The following is a 17,673-nucleotide window of genomic DNA, read 5'->3' on the forward strand; positions in this document are numbered from 1 at the left end:
TAATGGTAAATAAAACAAAAACTAACGAAAATGTAAAATATTTCAATAATATCTTATATTGATTACATGTTGAAATACTAACATTCCAGTACTGAGTTAAGTAAAAGATTATTTGGGGCACCTGGGTGGCTCAGGGCATGATCCCAGGATAGGATCCTGGGATTGAGTCCCACATTCGGATCCCCACAGGGAGCCTGCTTCTCCCTCTGCCTATGTCTCTGCCTCTCTCTCTGTGTCTCTCATGAATAGATAAAATCTTTATAAATAAAAGATTATTAATTCCATTCATTTTTAACGTGGCTACTAGAAAGCTTAATTACAATTTCATATTCATAAGAATATTAATAAGTTATCTCATGCTCCTAGATCTACTTAGCTCCCAGACCAAGTTCCCAGAGTCCTACACTTTTAAAATAGGAATCAGGAAATCAGGAAACAGAAAAATACAAACAGTTGATGAAAGAGCTGCTTTTTCTTCAGAACTTAGAATTTATATTAATGGTGTTAGCCTTGACAATGTAGCTTTCAACCCGAAGAACAATTTGTATCTATGAGAAATGAGAAACTCCTGCCAATTCCTCACAAGGTCCACAGGCATGCTTTGCCTATTGGTGCAAACCTGTGGTACCTACATTGTTTACAGACACTGAATGTCATCTGTGGAAGGACACAGTCTCCATTTTTAATGTTGGCATCCTGGAAAATGTAGCAAGGGATCAGTCGCTGCTCACGCTGGAGATTAGGGAAGTTCATCTGGACACTGGGATTTTCCCTAAGAAGTGATCATTCTCATATGTATTTAAAGATTTATGAAGCTTTTGTTGTTGTTGTTAGTTTTATTTCTCTTTTGAATGTAGCTTTTGTTTTAATATAAAAATAAGGTTGCCCCAAATTTTTATAAAATACTCAAAGCTATATTTTAAAAAATCTTCTGAAAGGACACTGGTCAGAGGTAGTCTCTGTTAACATTTAGGAATATCTCTTTTTTTCTGGTAATTTTTCTCTGCATATTGTAATAATTAGGTATACAATCTTATTTTTTTTTTTAATTTTATTTATTATAGTCACAGAGAGAGAGAGAGAGAGAGAGAGAGAGAGAGAGAGAGAGGCAGAGACATAGGCAGAGGGAGAAGCAGGCTCCGTGCACCGGGAGCCCGACGTGGGATTCCATCCCGGGTCTCCAGGATCGCGCCCTGGGCCAAAGGCAGGCGCCAAACCGCTGCGCCACCCAGGGATCCCTACAATCTTATTTTTTTAATAAAAATGGTATCATATGACACATCTGTTTTTAAATCTTGTCCTGATGCTCAAGAATATATTGTGGAGGGGATCCCTGGGTGGCTCAGCGGTTTAGTGCCTGCCTTCAGCCTGGGGCATGATCCAGGAGTCCCGGGATTGAGACCCACATGGGGCTCCCTGCATGGAGCCTGCTTCTCTCTCTGTCTGTGTCTCTGTCTCTCTCTCTCTGTGTGTCTCTCATGAGTAAATAAGTAAAATATTAAAAACAAAAAAAGAATATATTGTGGAGATTGTTTCACGACATTACATTTTCATTTTACTCATCACTTTAATAGTTGTGTACTATTTCATGAAACAGATGACATTTATTCAAAGTCTCTTGTAAATGAACATTTGGACTAATTCCTTTTTTTCTCTGTTATAAATACTTCTGGAATGAATTCTTTTACATTGGTGTTTTCATTGGTATTTATTCTCTTGAGTAAAATAATTGTGTGAAATTTTATTGTTTTAAGACTTAGGACACAATGCTTTCCAGAAAGTTTTCCACCACTTGTACTCACACCAGTAGTAAATGTTTATGTTTCTTTTCTAATGTTTTTATCAAAAGTAGATATCTTATTATTTCTTTTTTTTTAAATTTTTAGTAGGCTCCACCCCCAATGGGGGGCTCAAACTCACAACCCTGAGATCAAGAATCACATGCTCTACCAACTGAGCCAACAAGGCATCCTGGCTACCTTATACTTTTGATAGAGATGCCTATCAACTCTGCTATAATATAATAAGCAAATTATACAGAATTGCTGCTACTCAACATTTGTTGTCTATAAATGATCAAACCTAATAGCAATTTCTAGAAACACATTTTATTATCTTACTCTTACATATTGAATTTTGTTAACATAAATTAACTCAGTCACAAAGCCTTACAGATTACCCTTCTTAGTAGACACCAACTCAATTCTCTCCTCTCAACTGTAAAATTTTGACCCCACATTGTTGTTAGGATGATATTCTTATAAATAAATAAAGCTAGCCACGCCACTGTCTGATAAAAACCCTTCACTGTCTCCTTGGGCTATAGTGGTGCCATCTACTGAAATCAGAAACAATAAGGAGGATCATGGTTCTGGAGGTGAGACAATAAAATTAGAAGTTCCATCTGGGGGCAGCTCCAGTGGCACAGCGGTTTAGGGCCGCCTGCAGCCCAGGGCTTGATCTTGGAGACCCTGGATCAAGTCCCACGTCGGGCTTTCTGCATGGAGCCTGCTTCTCCCTCTGCCTGTGTCTCTGCCTCTCTCTCTCTCTGTGTGTGTCTCTATGAATAAATAAATAAAATCTTAAAAAAAAAAAAAAGTTCCATCTGGGCACCTTCACTCTAAGACAGGGTGAAATATCCCAGTGGAGATGCCAAATGGCCAGGTAGACATAGGATTCCAGAATTCAGAGCAGAAGCCTTAGCTGAATATGAAGATCTGGGTAACATTAGCCTAAGGATGGCATTTACACCTGTAAATATGCATGTTCCTCTCTCTTCCACTCACTCTGTGTGAGCTGGCTCAGTGACATTATTATCCTCAGGGAACCTGTGCAGGACGATGAAAGGCTTTCTTCCAGACTGTCAACAAGTCTGATTTATTAAGGAACATTTATGTGCACAGAGGAAAGGGAACATACATTTTCCCACCTGAAGGAGACATAGTAATTGTAAATATTAGTCAAGTAGTTGGCCAAATCTGCAAGAAAAGTCCTTTAAGGAATGTCCCTCTTGTTCAGCCTTTGTCACTAATCTTTACAGCTGGAGGGCCACAATTGTTTAAGTTGGTCTGGAAATGACTGCATTCTAGTTTATAAGATGTGAAGCAATGCCGTGTGTCAGGGAGTGGAATGATTTCTGGTCAGAGAGACAAAATGAATTCTCCATCCCCTTTCCTAGCTCTGTGGTTTTGGACATTCTTAACTGCTCTGCACCTCCTCACTTGTAAATTCAAAACAATAATGCCTCCTCTCCTCGGTGGGTAGAGGCTTGGTGTACCCACTGCTATTTGGGAGCAGGGGTTGCAAGTGATCCTGTGTGAGGGTGGAGGTGAACTTTACTCCCTCCCTTAGTTATGAGGGTGTTAGGCAAGAGTCTGCTCTGTCCTTGGAAAAGATCTGAACCAGGGAACTCATCTAAATGCAGGTATTTTAGACAGTGAGTGCTGACATGTGGGCAGAGCGAGAGATCTGCAGAGATTAGGGAAATGTTGGGTATCCCATCCCCTCTGGGCAGAGACTCAAATAGGGCAGGGATAAGGAACTTCATTGGAGAGACCTTTTTAGAGAAATACGCCAGTAGGAGACTCCTGAGGGGAGGCATGACTCATGGATTTTGGTGCAGATACCTGATTTTTTAAAAATCTTTTTTTAAAGGTTATTTATTTTACTTTATTTTATTTTTATTTGTACATTTTTTATTGGAGTTCAATTTGCCAACATTTGCATAACATCCAGTGCTCATCCCGTCAAATGCCCCCCTCAGTGCCGGTCACCCAGTCACCCCATCCCCCTTCCTACCTCCTTTTCCACTACCCCTTGTTCATTTCCCAGAGTTAGAAGTCTCTCATGATTTGTCACCCTCTCTGATTTTTCCCACTCATTTTCTCTCCTTTCCCCTTTATTCCCTTCCGCTATTTTTTATATTCCTCAAATGAATGAGACCATAAAATATTTGTGCTTCTCCAATTGACTTACTTCACTGAGCATAATACCCTCCAGTTCCATCCACGTCAAAGCAAATGGTAGGTATTTGTCATTTCTAATGGCTGAGTAATATCCCATTGTATACATAAACCACATCTTCTTTATCCATTCATCTGTTGATGGACACTGAGGCTCGTTCCACAGTTTGGCTATTGTGGACATTGCTGCTATAAACATTGGGGTGCAGGTATCCTGCTGTTTCACTGCAACTGTATCTTTGGGGTAAATCCCCAGCAGTGCAATTGCTGGGTCGTAGGGCAGGTCTATTTTTAACTCTTTGAGGAACCTCCACACAGTTTTCCAGAGTGGCTGCACCAGTTCACATTCCCACTAACAGTGCAAGAGGGTTCCCCTTTCTCCACATCCTCTCCAACATTTGTGGTTTCCTGCCTTGTTAATTTTCCCCATTCTCACTGGTGTAATGTGGTATCTCATTGTGGTTTTGATTTGTATTTTCTTGATGGCAAGTGATGCGGAGCATTTTCTCATGTGCTTGTTGGCCATGTGTATGTCTTCTTTGGTGAAATTTCCATTCATGTCTTTTGCCCATTTCATGATTGGATTGTTTGTTTCTGCTGTTGAGTTCAAGAAGTTCTTTATAGATCTTGGAAACTAGCCCTTTATCTGATAGGTCATTTGTAAATATCTTCTCCCATTCTGTAGGTTGTCTTTCAGTTTTGTTGACTGTTCTTTTTCTGTGCAGAAGCTTTTTATCTTGATTAAGTCCCAAAAATTCATTTTTGCTTTTGTCTGCCTTGCCTTCATAGATGTATCTTGTGAGAAGTTACTGTGGCCAAGTTCAAAAAGGCCTGTGTTCTTCTCTAGGATTTGGATGGAATCTTGTCTCACATTTAGATCTTTCATCCATTTTGAGTTTATCTTTGTGTATGGTGTAAGAGAATGGTCTAGTTTCATTCTTCTGCATGTGAATGTCCAATTTTCCCAGCACCATTTATTGAAGAGACTGTCCTTTTTCCAGTGGATAGTCTTTCCTGCTTTGTCAAATATTAGTTGACCATAGAGGTGAGGGCCCATTTCTGGATTCTCTATTCTGTTCCATTGATCTATGTGTCTGTTGTGTGCCAGTACCACACTGTCTTGATGATCACAGCTTTGTAGTACAACTCGAAATCTGGCATTGTGATGCCGCCAGCTCTGGTTTTCTTTTTCAATATTTCCCTGGCTATTCGGGGTCTTTTCTGATTCCACACAATTCTTAAGATTATTTGTTCCAACTCTCTGAAGAAAGTCCGTGGTATTTTGACAGGGATTGCATTAAATGTGTAAATTGTCCTGGGTAGCATTGACATTTTCACAATATTGATTCTTCCAATCCATGAGCATGGAATATTTTTCCATCTCTTTGTGTCCTACTCAATTTCTTTCGGAAGTGTTCTGTAGTTTTTAGGGTATAAATCCTTTACCTCTTTGGTTAGGTTTATTCTCAGGTATCTTATGCTTTTGGGTGCAGTTGTAAATGGGATTAATTCCCTAATTTCTCTTTCTTTAGTCTCATTGTTAGTGTATAGAAATGCCACTGATTTCTGGGCATTGATTTTGTATCCTGCCACACTGCTGAATTGCTGTATGAGTTCTAGTAATTTTGGGGTGGAGGCTTTTGGGTTATCTATGTACAATATCATGTCATCTGCAAAGAGGGAGAGTTTGACTTCTTCTTTGCCAATTTGAATGCCTTTTATTTCTTTTATTGCCTGATTGCTGAGGCTAGGACTTCTAGTACTATGTTGAATAGTGGTGGTGAGAGTGGACATCCCTGTCATGTTCCTGATCTTTGGGGAAAGGCTCTCAGTGTTTCCCCCATTGAGAATGATATTTTCTGTGGGCTTTTCATAGACGGCTTTTAAGATGCTAAAGAATGTTCCCTCTATCCCTACACTCTGAAGAGTTTTGATCAGGAATGGATGCTGTATTTTGTCAAATGCTTTCTCTGCATCTATTGAGAGGATCATATGGTTCTTGTTTTTTCTCTTGCTGATATGATCTATCACGTTGATTGCTTTACGAGTGTTGAACCAGCCGTGCATCCCAGGGATAAATCCCACTTGGTCATAGTGTATAATCTTCTTAATGTACTGTTGGATCCTATTGGCTAGTATCTTGTTGAGAATTTTTGCATCTGTGTTCATCAGGGATATTGGTCTATAATTCTCCTTTTAGGTAGGGTCTTTGTCTGGTTTTGGAATTAAGGTGATGCTGGCCTCATAGCACGAGTTTGGAAGTATTCCATCCCTTTCTATCTTTTGGAACAGCTTTAGTAGAATAGGTATTGTTTCTTCTTTAAACGTTTGATAGAATTCCCCTGGGAAGCCATCTGGCCCTGGACTTTTGTGTCTTGGGAGGTTTTTGATGACTACTTCAATTTCCTCCCTGGTTATCGGCCTGTTCAGATTTTCTATTTCTTCCTGTTCCAGTTTTGGTAGTTTGTGGTTTTCCATAAATGCATCCATTTCTTCTAGATTGCCTAATTTATTGGCCTATAGCTGCTCATAATATGTTTTTAAAATCGTTTGTACTTCCTTGGTATTGCTTGTGATCTCTCCTTTTTCATTCGTGATTTTATTAATTAGTCTTTTCTCTTTTGTTTTTAATAATGCTGGCTAATGGTTTATCTATCTTATTAATACTTTCAAAGAACCAACTCCTGGTTTTGTTCATCTGTTCTACAGTTCTGGTCTCTATTTCATGGAATTCTGCTTGAATCTTTATTAATTTTTTTCTGCTGGGTGTAGATTTTATTTGCTATTCTTTCTCCAGTTCCTTTAGATGTAAGGTTAGCTTGTGTATTTGAGTTTTTTCCAATTTTTTGAGGGATGCTTGTATTGCGATGTATTTCCCTCTCAGGACTGCTTTTTCTGTATCCCAAAGATTTTGAACGGTTGTATCTTCATTCTCATTAGTTTCCATGAATCTTTTTAATTCTTCTCTAATTTCCTGGTTGACCCTTTCATCTTTTAGCAGGATGCTCTTTAACCTCTACATGTTTGAATTTCTTCCAAATTTCTTCTTGTGATTGAGTTCAAGTTTCAAAGCATTATGGTCTGAAAATATGCAGGGGACGATCCCAATCTTTTGGTATCAGTTGAAACCTGATTTGTGACCCAGTATGTGGTCTATTCTGAAGAAAGTTCCATGTGCACTTGAGAAGAATGTGTATTCAGTTGCGTTTGGATGTAAAGTTCTGTAGATATCTGTGAAACCCATCTGGTCCAGTGTATCATTTAAAGCTCTTGTTTCTTTGGAGATGTTTTACTTAGAATATTTGTCATTTGCAGAAAACACCGTGTTGAAGTCTCCCAGTATAAGTGTATTATTATCTAAGTATGTCTACTTTGGTTATTAATTGATTGAGATACTTGGCAGGTCCCACATAAGAGGCATAAATATTCATGATTATTAGGTCCTCTTGTTGGATAGATCCTTTAAGAATGATATAGTGTCCCTCTTCATCTCTTACTACAGTCTTTGGGATAAACTTTAATTAATCTGATATGAGGATCACTACCCCTGCTTTCTTTTGAGGACCATTTGAATGGTAAATGGTTCTCCAACCTTTCATTTTCAGGCTGTAGGTGTCCTTAGGCCTAAAATGAGTCTCTTAAAAAAATAAAATAATAAAATAAAATAAAATAAAATAAAATAAAATAAAATAAAATAAAATAAAATGAGTCTCTCGTAGACTGCAAATAGATGGGTCTTGCTTTTTTATCCAGTCTGAAACCCTACGTCTTTTGATGGGATCATTAATCCCATTCACATTCAGAGTTATTATTGAAAGATATGAATTGAGTGTCATCATAATATTTATTCAGTCCCTGTTTTATGGCTTATTTCCTTGGGCTTTCTCTTTCTTTTACAGAGTCCCCCTTAATATTTTTTGCAGAGCGGTTTGGTGGTCACATATTCTTTCAGTTTCTGCCTATCTTGGAAGCTCTTTATCTCTCCTTATATTCTGAATGAGAACCTTGCTGGATAGAGTATTCTTGGCTGCATGTTCTTCTCATTTAGGACCCTGAATATACCCTACCAGCCCTTTCTGGCCTGCCAGGTCTCTGTGGAGAGGTCTGCTGTTAATCTAATATTTCTCACCATATAAGTTAGGGATCTCTTATCTCTTGCTGCTTTAAGTATTTTCTCTTTATCTTTGGAATTTGTAAGTTTCACTATTAAATGTCAAGGCGTTGAATGGTTTTTATTGATTTTACGGGGGCACCTCTCTATCTCCTAGATCTGAATGCCTGTTTCTCTCCCCCAATTAGGGAAGTTCTCAGCTATGATTTGTTCAAATATGCTTTCTGGTCCTCTGTCCCTCTCAGTGCCCTCTGGAACCTCAATTAAACATAGATTTTTCCTTCTGAGGCTGTCATTTATTTCCCTTAACCTTTCCTCATGGTCTTTTAATTGTTTTTTCTCTTTTTTCCTCAGCTTCCTTCCTTGCCATCAACTTGTCTTCTATGTCACTCTTTCTTCTACCTCATTAACACTCATCATTAGGACCTCCAGTTTGGATTGCATCTCATTTAATTTATTTTTTAATTTTGGCCTGATTAGACCTAAATTCTGCAGTTATGAAGTCTCTTGATTCCTTTATGCTTTTTTCCAGAGCCACCAGTAGCTTTATAATTGCGCTTCTGAATTGGCTTTCTGACATCGAATTATAATCCAAATTCTGTAACTCTGTGGGAGAGAGTACTGTTTCTGATTCTTTCTTTTGTGGTGAGTTCTTCTTTCTAGTCATTTTGATAAGTGCAGAGTGGCTAAAAATGAGTTGTACTTGTTAGAAGTGCAAACTCTTCTCTCTGTAGCAAACCAGCTGTTCACTCTTTAAATCTCCAGTCGAATTCATAGGTTTTCAGGATGATTTGAAAGTTATCTAGGTAAGTTGGTGGGGACAGGTGAGTTGGGGACCCTACTCCTCCGCCATCTTCAACCCTCACAAATCTAAGGGGGAAAGTACTCTTATCATGCCTGTTTTTCAGATGAGAATACCAAGGCATAGAGAGATTAAGTAACTTGTTCGAGATAACTCAGATATAGTATGTTTTTCCTGCATTATAATCCTCATATATGTTAGAGCCAAGCCTTTGTTAAACTTTTATTGAACAGTTGGATCTATTGTTAGCTGAGTTTTAGGGAATTGAGATAGGAGCTAGTCTATGCTTTGTATAAATCAGTAAAGAGCAAAGATCAGGGGTAAGAATAAGTAGAGACAGAATAATAAGTACAGAATATAGAATATTCTTTCAAAAAACTTGGCTGTAAGAAGAAATAGGAAAAATGGGGCTATGGCTAGAAAGGGACAAAAAGATCAACTGATATATCTTTGGAATAGGAGATACTTGTGCATATTTAGAAGCTGAAAAGAAAGAGATAGCAAAATGGGAGAAGGGTTGAAGATGTAAGAGAGAAATGGGACCATTATAGGATCTCCATTGGAGGTGGGAAAGAATGGAGTAGAGTATAGGTGATGTAGGATTTGGACAGGAAGTAACATGGCTCACCCAGAGGGCCTGCAGAGAGGGACCAAAGGAGGGTGCAGGGCATTAGTTAGCTGACATGACTTTCAGAAATTTGATCTAATTCACACCTGATGACTTTAGTTCTCTTGATTGAACATATCTCTGGCCAAGGGTAAAGACTAGAGTTTGGATAGGGAATTAGAGGACACAACTAAAGATTTGAAAAGTGACTGAGTGGTAAGGCATTAGAGGCCAACATAGATCAAGAAAAAAGACGTTTGAAAGATGTTTGAGGTTCAACTGAGAGAGGAGACCAGGAGTTTGTAATGGATCCAGCAAATTCTGTTGTGGTTTGCCCCAGTGACACTGAGTAGCTTTAGTGACAGATTGTCAGACTGATCCAGTGGTTTGTTGGGCTGGACAAGGGCAGAGGAGGACAGGGGTTTAAAGATCTGAGAAAGAATGTGATTTAGTGATCCATCCTGCAGCTCAGTGTGAATCAAAGAGTCAGATGTGGAAAGGGCTGCTAGGTTGAGAGAAGTGAAGGGATAAATGGCAGGTACAGTCAAGGGCAGGTGTAGGAGGACAAGGCTGAGAGAATGTGAGATTGTGGCCAGAGATAGGGGTACCAGAGCTCAGGATTTCAGAGGTAAAACCATTCTGGGTGGTGACAAAGTCTGGGGTATAGAGATAGACTGGGAGCAGAAACAGAAAGGAGAAAAAGCCACTGGAGAGAAGGACATTAAGACCTCGAGGATGTAGCTCTGTGTGTGTTGTTCACAAGGGCACTACAGTAACCCAAGAACTGGTGGTAAGGAGGAAGTCTGAGATAGAGAGGAAGCCTGTGGTCTTTGCCTCCGGGAAGTTGGGGAGTGTCCAGAATGTCAACAATGGCAATGATGAGCCAGGTGGCAGGAGCCACCAAGGAGGCAGCCTTAGCTATGGAAAAATGGAGAGAGTCCAGCAGAAGGACCTGGTGATACAGGCATGAGTTTTGGAGCAAAGCAAACATGGGTTCAAATCCCAGCTCTGCCACTTAGAAGTTGTGGGACTTGCAGTCCTTTGTTTCCTCATCCCATAAGTAGGGATAATAAATAATACATAGTCTGAGAGTCCTTGTGAGAACCTAGACCACATGTGCCACGTTGGGAGCACAGTCCTGACCCACAATAAGCACCTGGTAGAAGACAGCTTCCCTCTGCCTGGAAGGCCCTTATTTTCCTCATTTATTGAAAGTCCTATTTTTCTATTAGGTTCCAGTTCTAATGTCAACTCCTCTCTGTGAAATCTTCTGTATTGCAGGAGTTCAAACTGCTCCTACTCCTTGCTGAATTCCTCTAAGGGACTCTGATTGTCCCCCACAACAATAGTTCTCATAGCTCTCCCTGTGATAACTCTTTCTGGATGTTTTTTTGTTTTGTTTTGTTTTGTTTTTTGTTTTTTTTTTTCTTTTTGCTGCTACTAGATTACAAACTTAGGGAGAGAGGGAGTAATAGCTTACTTATCTATATTTCGACTAAATGATGAATAAATACTTGTTGGATTTTTCCTATTACCCTGTCAACATTAATCTAATCATTAAGATTACATTCTAAAGCCTTATAATTGATGAGAAAAAAAACCCCAAACTTCCAAATTTGCTGACAAAAGTCTTGGTGCCAGATCCTCTAAACATAAAGCCTAAAGACATGAAGAAAAAGATTGTGAGATCACGCCCACCAATTGTAGCTTTGGGTAGTTCTGGGATCAAAGATTTCTTGTGACAGTCAAGTCATTGGTAGCCTTCAACAGACAATAAAAGTATGTTTTAAAATCAGTGTGTCACAACTCAACACGTGTTTTATTTTAAGCCGGTTGTTTAATTGGTTTTTCAGTGTACCCTAAACTGTGTAGAAATCTCCATTTATTTCAGGAAAAGGAGACACTGTGGAATTTTACTCTGTCTTACTAGAATATTTATAAATGCCCTGAAAGACAAAAATCAGATCTTCATTAAAACCTTCTTAACAGTATGTGGTTGCACAAGGAAGCCTCTTTCCCTCTGTATACATATAAAAAGCCACAAAAAGGAAGGAATTGCTGATAGAACATGGATGAATCTCAAAACCAGCATGTTGAACAAAGAGGGAGCCAGACACAAGAGTAAACACTGCATGATTGCATTTATATGAAGTTCTAGAAAGGGCAAAACTAATCTGCAGTGACAGCACTGGCTGTCTGGGGGATGGGGAATGATTACAAAGGGGCAAAGGGAACATTTGGGGATGACGGAAGTGATCCATGTTTCTATAGGAGTGTAGGTGACCTGGGTACATCATTTGTCAAAATTCACAGAAAATGTACAGCTTCAATGAGTGCATTTTATTTCAAGTGAGTTATACCTCAATGAGGGTGATTTTAAAATAAAATTCTCAAAGATTTGAATAGGAACCATATTCATCTGACCAATTCTCTAGGTACCAGGACCCTCGGAAAGCTGGTGTTACCAGCAGTGTTTGTAGATAGTGAAGGAAGCTTACAGTGAATTAATTAAAGGGTTCTAAAATGTGTGTTTTTGTTTGTTTTGTATTTATGAGAGAGAGAGAGAGAGAGAGAGAGAGAGAGAGAGAGAGGCAAAGACACAGGCAGAGGGAGAAGCAGGCTCCATGCAGGGAGCCCGACGTGGGACTCTATCCCGGGTCTCCAGGATCCGGCCCTGGGCTGAAGGCGGCGCTAAACTGCTGAGCCACCAGGGCTGCCCTAAAATGTGTGTTTTAAGTGACAGTCACAACATCAAAATAGAAAGGTTTTTTTCTGAAATTGAAATTCTCCTTTCTCCTCTAATTAGACCAAAAGAGTTGGAGGAAGCAAACTATCAAAGGTGGATGAGGGCTTTCTCCTAACAAGGTCACATGTATGGGTCCTTCCTCATCCACAGCATTCACAGGCTGGATGGAAGGCTTGTGCAGGCACTTTGGGAGCAAAATTTCATTGGAGGAACCACAAGCTCAAGAGCTAGAAACAAATTTCCAGACATTCTGTAACACATTAAACACAGAGTGGTTGAACTGAGCAGTAATTGATAACAGCTGAAAATTAGAACGCTGGCTCCTAACATCTTCGATGGGTGTCTCTTAAGATTTTTCTATACATGGATCATCTGGCTAAATATAATAATGAGAAATTTTATCAAATTTTGACCTTAGTTGGTTGGCTTTTTTTAAAAAAAGATTTTATTTATTTATTTCAGAGAGAGAGAGAGAGAGAGAAAGAACAGAGGGAAAGGGAGAGACAGACTCCCTGCTGAGTGGAAAGCCCAGTGTGGGGCTTGACCCCAGGACCCTGAGATTATGACCTGAGCCGAAGACAGATGCTTAACCATCTGAGCGCCCCCAGGGACCCGTGACCTTAGTTGGTTTAACAAAGACTTTTTTTCTGTTGTTGTTGTTGTTTTTCAGTTTTAAAAAATCCTATCTCATTGCCTGAAAAATTCTCTAGTTCTGTGTCTGGAAGGAATCCATCTACTTGGATTTAGTCCAGATACCACCAAGAGTTGCTACCCAGTTGGTGGAGATCAGGGTAGATAGGCTTTGGAAGGATAACCTGGCAAGTCTTAATAAAGGAAATAGAATCAACAGACACATAAATTAGCATTTTATACAATGTTGTTTTCTATGCTCCCCAATAGGTTTCATTTGTGTTTTATTAGCTTTGTTTCCTAAACTAGAGGGCGAGTATCCTACCTTGTGTCTCCCAGAATATTTGCCACCCTCAAATTTGGCTCTTGGCCCCATAGTGCTCTCTTTCTAACGAGTATTCTGTTCATGGTGTCGCCTCAAGTCCTCTCTCTGAAGATTGACACTTGTCCCCACATACCTCGCTCCAACCTTTGCTATGTTGGTTTCTAACATCCTGAGAACACACTTCTCCTTGACTAACTCAACCCTAAGACCCCACATTTCTAAACCATCCCCCAGGGGCACTTCCCCTCACCAGATTGCCCCAGTTAGATGGCATGAGGCCCATGTCTTTTCCTTGAGGCTGCTAATATTCCATTTATGCACTTTTATTCTCCAAAGACTTTGCTTTGGTAGACAGCATAAGCAGGGTTTGGCTACATGTGGCCCAGTGTAAATACATGTAGCTGCGAACACGAGAGGGGGCCCCAGAAAACAAAATACAGATTTAATTTCTAAAAAATTATATTACCTGAGTGTGACCAGTGCCTGTGAGTCTCCTAATAGCTGGCATCCATATCCCAGTGAGTTTGCTAATTCTTTACACCCCAGCGGACAGTCCACATGGTGAACTGAAATATACCCAGTTGGTTATATTCCTGCTTTCCAGATGTCATGAAAAATGTGGGTTTGGAACAGCTCTCAAGTCCCCGCACAATGCCGAGATGCTGTACCTGGATGTTTTTCTTTTTCTAAAAAGGAATCTTCTCTTTCCTAATGGAATGTATTCAAAAACTGATTCTGATTCTCAGTTGTCTACTGGCAATCTCATCTACAAAGCAGATATAATCATTTTCTCTCCTTAAAAGCCTCATTTCCTCCAATTTTAAGGATTTGGGGAATTGCTATCCATCCTGAAAGAAGTCATCTTCCCTCTTGAAAAACAATATATTTCTTTCTATAAAAATTAGAGATCATTAAATATTCTTTCTACTCTATTAAGAACTACATATATAATATACATTATAAAAATGTAATATATAGTATATGTATGTATATTGTTCTTTCTCCAGAATAGAAGAGACAAGTTAGGATTTGCTGACTACCAAATACAGTAAGGAGGCAGGAACAAAATAAGAAAAAATCTCAAAAAGAGCAAGACTGCTTCCTTATAGTGTTTGACAATGGGCAAGTGCTTACAAAGAGAGATGTGTGGAAGAAATTAATCATGAGGGGAGAGCCTTTGCAAATAATTGAAAACCATGACATTTGGTGGTTATTTTATAGGATGGAAGGCTTTAACAGAGATGTCACATCCTTTTATGATTATCTTGATTAGTAAACATAAACCCAGAAAGAAGAGTCCTAACAGTAATTGTAACCTAGCGGTTGCTCAAAGCTAAAAACTCCAATGAATGCTTTGTGGGATTTTTAGATGACAGTTTGGCCACTTTCATCAGTTCACTTTACATGTAATTCACCACCAACCAGACAGTGGGGAAAGCCTCACAACTGTTTAGTAGAACAGAAAAGGGAAAATATTTTTCTCTTCACGTTAGGTGGCAAGAGCATGTAATCATTCTGAAAGAAAAAGGATTTTCAGTTGTTTCTTTTTTTTCACCTATGAGGGAAGCATGAGTCTGGGGAATCCAAATAAATGCAGAGCCAGATAATTTACAACTCTTTCAAAGATGTTTTCTATCTATATTCAAATAAAGGTGTGTCTTAGGTTCTAGGAATTCTCATTTCTGCTTACCATAATAATTTCCATATAGGCAGAGAGCCTTGTTTCATCCAGTCCGGGCTTGGTGTCTGACAAGGGCTACAGGTTACACCTTGTAGGAAGATGTGGTTATCATCTCTCAAATGTTAGGATTATAAACTGAAAGTACCCATATTCCTTAATAATCTAATATGGCCCTGAAATTCTCCATATACCCTTCCTCTCAGCTACCACCTCTGTGTGGTAAGAAGAACCAAAACTTATAACCTTAGTCTTGAACTATCCTCTTTGATCCAAATGGTTCCAAGATCTTCTCACCCTCCAGTCCTGACTGTGCTTTCTCATTGTTTCCATTCTGGTTTTATCTTTCTAATTTGACCCTCTGTACAGTTTTCCTACCCCATGTTCTGTCTCCTTCCAACAGAGATTCTGGTTCTCCATCTTGGCTGCCTTACGTCAAGAAATAGCCCTTCCAAAGTGTCTTGGCTTAAACCTTCCTGTTCCAGGTTTCTCATTGTCCTTTAGGCATAAATAAGTCAAAATAAGTTGTAAAAATATATTTATATGCTCATTCTGATCTTTTCTGGAGGTAACGAGTACAAGTTATTTATTGTGGCATTTCAAGTGTGTAGAAAACTGTGTAGACTAGAACAACCATATTTTTCCAACTTTCTTTCCAGTAATGTTTACTATTTGGCTTTTTTTTTTCTTCTTTTAGTTCCAGAAGACAAGGCAGGGTCATTTCTCTGTATGAATTAACTTGCACATACCCCCCATGCAAACTTGACCCTACTCTTCTGGCCACTCTGTGAATCTCTAGTGATTTTTTGGTTTATTAACCTCAGATCAACAGTTGACTGTATAAACATGATTAGTGCCATCTGTACACTTTGAAAATGTATTGTGCATCTTCTCTTTTCTTTCTAATAAGCATGTGAAAAATTCTAAGTTTCCATTCCAATATCATTTAGCCTGTTTTTGGGAAAGGTTCCAGTCCTTTGGTCAAACAGTCAATCAACTAGAGTTTATTGAGAATAAGCATTAATATGCCAGGGATTGGGGAGATCAGGAGAATATATATGTCTGACCAACTTGTTGAGACTAGAAGTTTGAGTCATAGCTATTGGCTCACAGGGTGCCCTTCAGTGCCTGCCTAGGGATATAAATAACACTAATGGTTCAGAAGTTCTCTATGAAGCAGAGTGTTCCTATAAAATTAAAGTTGCATAATTTGGTCAATAAGTCAACAACTCCAGTCCACCCCTTTCTAATGGTTTAACTTCACCTCTTTTGTTAATAGGTCTACTATATCCTGTTTATCTACTTACCCATTTCAAAAGACAATTTGGGAATTAGATTCTCCCTCTAGCTTTTTCTCTAAGGATAGTTCTAGAGAAGAGCACATTCCTCCTTGCCAAAAAAAAAAAAAAAAAAAAAAAAAAAAGTCAGAAAATGAGTAATTAGCAACATCAAGTGCCAGCACTGAGTAGCTTCTATTCTTTGAACAGCCTCTTAGTATTATATTTGGATCCCCCTCAAAGGGTTTTGTCCTTTGCGAGGGAAGCCAGCCTGATTTCTGGTTGTTCCTGACCTGGAACATATTCAGAAGTTCTTTCTTGGGCCAACAAAGCATGGTCTTCAGCCTCCCTGGAGCCCCCAAGAGCGTCAGGAAAGCTCTCTGCATTTTCTCAGAAGGTATTGTCACTTGTCTTTCACAAAAGCATTTCCAGTTGAATCCCCTCTTTTACAGAGTGTGAAGACAAACTGCAGTGAAGTCATGGTTAAGACTGTGGGCTCCACAACCAGGCTACCTGGTGCAAATCTGGGTTCCGTGTGACCTTGGGCAAACTAATTAACCTATTTCTATGTTTCCCTTTCCTCTGCTTTAATGGGGATATAATAATAGAACAGCCCCTCACACGGCTGTTCAGAGTTCAAAATGAGTTCATATAGATGAAATGCTTGGAATATGGTAGTACATAACAAGTATTAATTTTTAGTATTAACAGTATTGAAGAAAACAGAGCAAATCAACTGGAAAACCACTCAACTCCTGACACTAAACCTGCAAACTAACTTGCATGTACTTATATCCTTTTTCCCCCATTTTTCTCCATTATTTTCAGAGGTTCTTTTAGGTTGCCTGAGGTTAATTCTTCCCCTATGCTTCAGATACATCTCATGACTGCTTGCTTTCTCAGGGACCTAATCCATTACACCTATCACCCCTTTTCTTACTTCACAATGTGAAGGCCTGGGGAATCTGGGGAGGGTTGTGGGATAGTCTTTTCTTAGGTGATGTTTCATGAAAGTGCTGTCTTGCATGGGCAGACAAGTCATGTTAGAGACTTTGAGAGGGACTTTTGAATAGATTTTAGAATTTCAACTTTCTGACCTTTCAGGCTTCCAAGACTGTGGATTATAGCCTCTATTTAATAAAGGAAATTTATTTAATTAAAAAAATTAGTGGGATTTTTTAGATTGGGATTGCATTTATTGTCTTCATTGTCTTTATAGTATTAACAATCCATGAACATAATATATCCCCCCATTTATTTATGCTTTAAAATTTTTATCTTAATAATGCTTCTTTATTTACAAAGAAGTCTTTGCACATCTTTGTTGGATTTATTCCTAAGCATTTTGTATTTTTGTAAACTTTTTTTTTATGATAGTCACACACACACACACACACACACACACACACACAGAGAGAGAGAGAGAGAGAGAGAGAGAGGCGCAGAGACACAGGCAGAGGGAGAAGCAGGCTCCATGCACCGGGAGCCTGACGTGGGATTCGATCCCGGGTCTCCAGGATCGCGCCCTGCGCCAA

Source organism: Vulpes lagopus, chromosome 2, assembly GCF_018345385.1.
Source record: "Vulpes lagopus strain Blue_001 chromosome 2, ASM1834538v1, whole genome shotgun sequence".
NCBI classification, from domain to species: Eukaryota; Metazoa; Chordata; class Mammalia; order Carnivora; family Canidae; genus Vulpes; species Vulpes lagopus.